The sequence below is a fragment of the Schistocerca cancellata genome, chromosome 2 (assembly GCF_023864275.1).
Source record: "Schistocerca cancellata isolate TAMUIC-IGC-003103 chromosome 2, iqSchCanc2.1, whole genome shotgun sequence".
NCBI lineage: Eukaryota > Metazoa > Arthropoda > Insecta > Orthoptera > Acrididae > Schistocerca > Schistocerca cancellata.
In genome coordinates, this window is record NC_064627.1 from 728,868,580 (window position 1) to 728,877,185 (window position 8,606).

Sequence of the window (8,606 nt, forward strand, 5' to 3'; positions counted from 1 at the left end):
ACGAACACTGAGGCCAACATTCCATAATTCCTCACGGGTTGCAATTGTCACATTACACTATGCCAACAACCTGTACTGCAACCTCCACAAGCAGTGGCATAGGGTGTACTCATTCCTCTCCAGCTAGCCTGGGCATGCTTGCTTCCTCATTCAGGCCACTACTTCCCATTAAAAGCACACACCATGCAATCTACATGCTATCATGTGCCAAGCCAATCCAGAACTTACAGCTTGATCATATGCGTTGACAGCCAAGGTGCAACTCTCTACTGCACACCCATCCAAAGGCTCTCCCCCTGCACTCACTAACCTCTCTGACAAAGATTACTAGCTGTAAATAGGAAAGATAAACTAGCTGATTGCTGATGGTGATTGGTGATCCAGCTTAGTCTCCTCCCCTTATGGTACAATATCCCCCCTAGGGGAAGATACAGGACACTAATTAAGGACCATGTTCATTTACAGAATTTTACCTACGACACATGAACCTTCTTCTCTTGCCCAGAGTCATGAAGCCTGTCTGGTATGTGACAGGAGTCAATATCTCCACTGCTTGATAAGGTCCCTCAAAACGGGGTTCAAATATAGCCCCCAGCTGCCAACCTGCTCCCCTCTTTGGCACATATTTAATAAAATGTGGCTCACTCTGCTGAACATGCACTAGGTAATGACCCTGGTTGTACCATGCCTGCTCCCATCTGTGGGTCCACTGACTATTGACTTGTGCCCTCCCTCAGCTTTCTCTAACACTCTCTCTGGTCATCTGCTCTGGCAACAGGTCAGAAATGGCCCACATGTTGGACAAGAGTGTGTTGATCGTATACAACAACAACAATGCTGCAGGAGTATTCTGATGTGACTAGTGCCGTGAAGTATTAAAAGCAATGTTGAACCATAGCAATGAACTATCCCACTTGGTCTTACTATTCTGGTGGTAGATAATGAGCACCAACTTTAAGTTGTGATTGAATTGTTCAGCCAACAAAGGCTGGGGATAGTAGGGCATAGTGTTGATTTGTTGAACACCATTCCATAAACAAAACATCCGAAACTCCTGAACCACAAATCCCTGGGCATCATTGCTGACCAAACTTTTCAGAGGACCAAAGCAAGCAAAAATCTTCTGCAGATGATCAATATTGTGTTTTGCTGTGACTCCCATGCTGGCAATTAATCACACAAATTGGGTGAAATTGTCTACAGCCATGAAAATGTACTTATATCCAGCCGGGTGTGGGGAAGGGGTCCAATGTAGTCAACAAATATCTTTTCCATAGGGCTCTGCACATGGGTGGACTCCAGCAACCCCTGACGGGTGTTAGGATTGGCTTGGCCATTTTGGAGTCACTGCATTCACTTACCTACTTCCTAAAATTCCTGTAAAGCAATGGCCACATCAAGATCTTCTTAATTTTATTAACAGTCTTATAAACACTGAGATGTCCCTGACTATGGTAGAATGAAAATATCTTAGTATGGCAGGAACCAAGACCTTAGGGATGCAGATCTTAAACTTATTATCTCCCTTGGTCCAGAACCACAAGACCCCTATCCACATTTGATAAGTTGGTACCTTCTTCCCTGCAGCAGGCTGCTCCTTAATTTCCACTAACTCAGGGTCTTGTTGCTGTTCTTTCTTCAAATTTGAGAACAGCTCAGGAACCTCACCTAGCACTACATCCACCAGATGCACATCGGGACCTGGCTCTTCTTGGCACCTTGAGTTATCCCGTATTGTTAGTTATGGCTCCTCAAATGTCTAACTGAGGGCATTCACGAGAACATTTTCAGTCCTTTGGATATGGCACATGCTGAACTTGAAAGCTGAGAGCCTAACTGCCCATCATGCTACCCACCCAGTTTTCCTGGGATGACCAACACCCATGTTAGGGCCTGGTTGTCAGAAACTAAAATAAAATTGTGATGCTCAAGGTAGAACTTGAAGCATTTGGTGGCGAAAAGCATGGCTAACATCTCCAACTCATAAATGGAATACTTAAGCTCCTCCATCATAAGAGCCTGTGATGCACATCTGATCTGCTTACACTCCCCATCTTTTTCCTGGAGAAGGACTGCGGCAGTTCCTGAACCTGGCACATCTATTTGCAGAATGGAATAATAATTGAAGCCGGGTACAGCAAGCATAGGAGCATTACTCAACACAATTCTCAGTGCGTTGAATGCTGCCTCCTTGCTCTCAGTCCACTTAAACACCACACCTTTCCTTGTCAGATAACTGAGTTGGGCCGCAATCTCAGCAAAATGTGGGATAAATTTTCTGAAAAAGTTGACCATTCCCACGAACATGAACCTTGCTATGCCCTTCCTTGTGGTTGGAGGTGGCCTTAGTACGAGACTGGTCCACCCTAATTCCATTCAGCGACATCAAGTGCCCGAGAAAGAAATCTCTTCCCTAGCACCTTCAATGGCTTGACAGTTAAACCAGCACCCCCCCCCCTCCCCCTCCAGTCAGGCTAAAACCTGAGAAATATGTTCCAAATGCTCTTCAAATGTCGTACTGTATACACCAAGTCATCCAAGTAATTAAACACAAGTTTAAGCTTGATGTCACCCCATACATTATCAAGCAAGTGAGACAAGACCGCTGGCCCAGTTGCTAATCCAGACAAAACATGGTTAAGTCACTACAAGTTCCAGTCTGTAAATGCAGTTAAATGTTTAGACACTTCAACCAACGGTATTTGGTGATATGCTTGATTCAAGTCCAAAACAGTAAAGTATCGAACACCCGAGAACCAGGTGAAGCAAATGTGCAAGTCAGGCAATGGGACTCACTCTAATACTATCTTCTTGTTCAATGCTCTGTAATCTACTACCGGCCTAGATTCTCCCCCAGTATTTTTGAGGAAGAGAAAAATAGGAGAGTCATACAGAGATATGGAGGGACAAACTACACCCTTGTCCAACATTTCATTCACACTCTGTCACAGCGCCTTCATCTTAGGTGGAGACAGATGGTAAGGCCACCAGTGAATAGGCTCATTGTCAGTCACCCTAATACAATAGACAATTTTATTAGTGACCCCAGCTTTTTAGAAAGAACTCCAGGGAATTCCTTCAATCACTTCACTTTATCTTCAGGTGAATGATTTGGATCACACCCCTCGATACACTGGCTAGCTACACATACCGCAGCCCTCTTTTCATGCATACAGAACTGGTAACTTACGTTAAGAGAAAATCCAAAATGAAATATGCCTTTAGCCTAATCCAATATTATCCCCATTATCCTAATAAAATTACACCCCAAGATAAGATGGACAGCAAGATTCCTGACAACACACACCTGTAGCGGCCATGAGAATTCACCTATTTGCACCCGCATCCTCATAGCTCTGACCATGTCTAGTGGCTGCCCATTTGCGCCCAAGCAAACAAATATTACTGGTTCGATATTCAGATTTTTACAGATGTTCTTAAAAGCTTTTTTCCACTGATAATCCAGCGACAAAGTATCACTTCCTGAATCAATTGACCCACACACTGGCAAGCAAAAGACATTCCCAGTTCCACGCTTTCCCTGATTCTATTACATGCTCATGGCACAGGTCCATGCTGCACTAGCTTGTGTGCAATCTTGAATTTGATATTAGACTTGTTCATTCTCTTATTTGGACACTCGCACACAAAATGCCCCAACTGATGACACCAGTAGCACTTGGCCTTCCTATTGCCACCTTCATCCACCCAATTACCAACATGTCACCCCTGGCCCTTGGTTTGCACAAACATTCCCTCTTGTTGACGTATCCTATCCACTCTCAGAACCCCTTCTATCTCATACTGGAGATGTTCCAATTTAGCATATGTGGTCTCTCACAGAACAGGACGCAACACTGGACTTTGCGTTTCAATCCCATTACTATGCTGCCTACTACCATCCTCTCTCACAGATTATCTTCTAGGGCTTTCACAGGAATCTGGATTTCACTCCTATAATCAGCCAAGGACTCACACTGTTGTTGCACCTGAAACTCATACTGGTTAACCAAATGATGTAAATCCCATGCAGTCAACCTATGAGCTAACACACAAGTCCATAATTTGCTCAGACTATTACTGCATGTAATGCTTGAGGCATCACAATCAGACAAAGACCTCCAGGTTAAGGGAAACAATAATTTACAAAAAATTTAAGGTGACACCTTGAACCATCTCAAATCTGATGGAGAACCACAAAAATTTCAATAACTGATCAACTGATTCTGTAGACAGACTCTTCACCTCATGTAACGTTGCCATCAAAGGATTAGGAAACCTAGCAAAGCAAGCACCAGTACTCATTTCATAACAAGATCTATTGCCAGGGCGAGCACCAGACAGATTTACCTGACCTTACTTAAAATCATCATCTTCATTAACACCCACCCCCACCCCCAACTCTAAATTGCTTAGTTGCATTTGCAATCCCAGAACGCGATCCTGCAAATTCCTTAACCCTGTTTCAATGCACCAGCTCTGTTACTATGTGCGTCAAGTCACCCAGTCCATTAATGAAATGAGTAATCTGCACTTGTAACGTGTAAACTTGAGTTTGACAGGGAGAACTGCCCAATAGAAAATTGAGTGTTTCCCACAGCTGATCTAGGGACGTGGCACAGCATCACTTACCTTATCTATGTGTTCCACCATCCACTGAATGGGCTGCCCCCCCCCCCCCCCCAATAAGTGCGCAGCTAACTCGTTTACATCACCTTCATCCATTAGCCCATGTACTCACAATTCATACTTCATCTGTTCCTTATTAAGACAGCCAACCCCCATCACAGTATGGGCCGACATTGCAAGACTGCAACAGCAGCAAAAAGAAGATGAGTACGAAAACTACATTTTTTTTTTACTTGCATCAACTGTCAACAACTCCACCAACCATATGCAAGAATAAACATGCAGAAACGAACCATGCTCTGCTACCATTTGATAGACCCCGAAAGGTATCTAAGCTGGTGCCATGTGTCCCAATAACCAAAGGAAGGACTGGCCCACTTTTTGTTCATCTGCATATAGTTGATGGGTAGTTAACACAGACTGTATTTAACATTAAGTTAGCCTTGACAGTACAAGCTAGTGATCTTTAACAGTTTATGAGTAATTTTAACAACATTGGAATAAACTTAGCAAGATAAAACTTTTCACACGCAGCCTCAAGGGCTAAAAAAGGCAAACTAAGATGGAAATACAAGAAACTCCCAAAGCAAATGCAAGAAGGGCTGATTTCAACGAATAGCAAACAACAACCAATAACACCTGAAGGGCTGATTTAAAGAAATTGGCAGTACCACACCCAATAATGCCTGAAGGGATAATTAAAAAATGCAATTAAAATCTCAATAATTAACTAGTACTTGAAAAGTTAATTTTGAAACAGGCCTAAGGGTTATCTTAAACACAAGATATTTGACAACAAGGTATTTGACTGAATAATTAACAAGACATTTTAAACAGAAGCAAAAGGTTTAAAAAAGGAATCACAGTAATAGGTAGACTTCATAATTTCCACAGATGATGATTACAATCAGTCATAGCATAACTGAAGATTTGCTTCTCAACTATAAATTAGTGTAAGCTGATTTATATTTCACTCATACATGACATGGTCAGTACACTACAGCCAGCTTGCAAACCACCAGTTTAGCATGGGAGTGTTCACAAGTCTACAACAGACTAAAACATTCAGTTACCATCTGGTACTGACAATTAAATACAATAATAACAGAAATGAGAACTTAAACTGAATTATACTATCCTCATGTCAATAAGTTGGTGCAGCAAGAAAACATTTTGTTACTGAAATACAAGTTCATGGCCCCAGCCATCAATTAAACAAACACACATGAGATATCAACATGCCAAACAAATCATAGACAGCGAACACTCTCCATGAAGTTGCTAAAGAAACAGAGCATAAAACATCTTAATATAGGGAAGGGCTAAAATGGTTCAAATGGCTGTAAGCACTATGGGGCTTAACATCTGAGGTCATCAGTCCCCTAGACTTACAGCTATGTAAACTTAACTAACCCAAGGACATCACACACATCCATGCCCAAGGCAGGATTTGAACCTGCGACTGTAGCAGCAGCACATTTCCAGACTGAAGTGCCTAGAACTGCTCGGTCACAACGGCCGGCTAGGGAAGGGCAGGTTGAGCCGACACAGAGATCAGATCAATACGTACAGTCATAAATTCAAATTGCATAACAATTAACTAGAACAGCTGGTGATAGCAGCAGAATCTTGAGGAGGTGGCACACACTTTTGTAGTAGTCAGCAGAAGCGAATAATAACTATGCTCACTGTAGCAGCAGGCTACTGATTTCAATGTTGATCTAGCAAAACTGGAATGGATAGCTGCTAATGAATCCTGCCTGTGCATCTAACACAAACACTGAGGCTGTCATTACATAATTCCTTATGGATTGCAACTAGCGCATTGCACCATGCCAACAGCCTCTACTGAAACCTCCACATGCAGTGGTGTATGACGTACTCGTTACTTTCCAGCAAAGCAGGGTGTGTTTACTTCCTCATACAGGCCACTTATTCCTACTGAAAGCACACACTGTACAACATGCAAGCTATTACTTGCCAAGCCAATTCAGAACTCACTCCATGACCACTCGTATTGACAGCCAAGGTGCAACTCTCTACTGCACACCCTTCCAAAGACTCAACCCCTGTGCTGACTAACCAATTGGACAAAGATCAATAGCCATAAACAGAAATGATAAACTAGCCAATCACTGATGGCCATTAGCGATCCATCTCAGACATATATTTTTGGATTTCTGTTGTCTGTATTTGAAAGCTCTAGAGAAGTTATTAACAATTCTTTCCTGTCACAGAAGATGCAGCTTCAAACTTTCAGTTGCAACAGCTATCATAATGAATCCCTACTTTGCCTTTGACAGTGGCAATTATACACTCCTGGAAATGGAAAAAAGAACACATTGACACCGGTGTGTCAGACCCACCATACTTGCTCTGGACATTGCGAGAGGGCTGTACAAGCAATGATCACACGCACGGCACAGCGGACACACCAGGAACTGCGGTGTTGGCCGTCGAATGGCGCTAGCTGCGCAGCATTTGTGCACCGCCGCCGTCAGTGTCAGCCAGTTTGCCGTGGCATACGGAGCTCCATCGCAGTCTTTAACACTGGTAGCATGCCGCGACAGCGTGGACGTGAACCGTATGTGCAGTTGACGGACTTTGAGCGAGGGCGTATAGTGGGCATGCGGGAGGCCGGGTGGACGTACCGCCGAATTGCTCAACACGTGGGGCGTGAGGTCTCCACAGTACATCGATGTTGTAGCCAATGGTCGGCGGAAGGTGCACGTGCCCGTCGACCTGGGACCGGACCGCAGCGACGCACGGATGCACGCCAAGACCGTAGGATCCTACGCAGTGCCATAGGGGACCGCACCGCCACTTCCCAGCAAATTAGGGACACTGTTGCTCCTGGGGTATCGGCGAGGACCATTCGCAACAGTCTCCATGAAGCTGGGTTACGGTCCCGCACACCGTTAGGCCGTCTTCCGCTCACGCCCCAACATCGTGCAGCCCGCCTCCAGTGGTGTCGCGACAGGCGTGAATGGAGGGACGAATGGAGACGTGTCGTCTTGAGCGATGAGAGTCGCTTCTGCCTTGGTGCCAATGATGGTCGTATGCGTGTTTGGTGCCGTGCAGGTGAGCGCCACAATCAGGACTGCATACGACCGAGACACACAGGGCCAACACCCGGCATCATGGTGTGGGGAGCGATCTCCTACACTGGCCGTACACCACCGGTGATCGTCGAGGGGACACTGAATAGTGCATGGTACATCCAAACCGTCATCGATCCCATCGTTCTACCATTCCTAGACCGGCAAGGGAACTTGCTGTTCCAACAGGACAATGCACGTCCGCATGTATCCCGTGCCACTCAACGTGCTCTGGAAGGTGTAAGTCAACTACCCTGGCCAGCAAGATCTCCGGATCTGTCCCCCATTGAGCATGTTTGGGACTGGATGAAGCGTCGTCTCACGCGGTCTGCACATCCAGCACGAACGCTGGTCCAACTGAGGTGCCAGGTGGAAATGGCATGGCAGGCCGTTCCACAGGACTACATCCAGCATCTCTATGATCGTCTCCATGGGAGAATAGCAGCCTGCATTGCTGCGAAAGGTGGATATACACTGTACTAGTGCCGACATTGTGCATGCTCTGTTGCCTGTGTCTATGTGCCTGTGGTTCTGTCAGTGTGATCATGTGATGTATCTGACCCCAGGAATGTGCCAATAAAGTTTCCCCTTCCTGGGACAATGAATTCACGGTGTTCTTATTTCAATTTCCAGGAGTGTATGTCACTTCCATTCCAGCACCTCCCCCACCCTACCAATCTAGAGCCAAGCATCCTGTAAAGCGGAGATAGAAACCAGGATGTTAGATCCATTGCCCTCACCATCAAATTCAAGTTGTTGTCTTTCACTGAAACAAAAATTGAGCCAGTGAGACTCATTTCAATGGTTTGGAAATGTGCTGAATTCCATGTTAAGAGGCACAAACACAAAAGCATAGGGGTCTGTTACCATCAGCTGTTC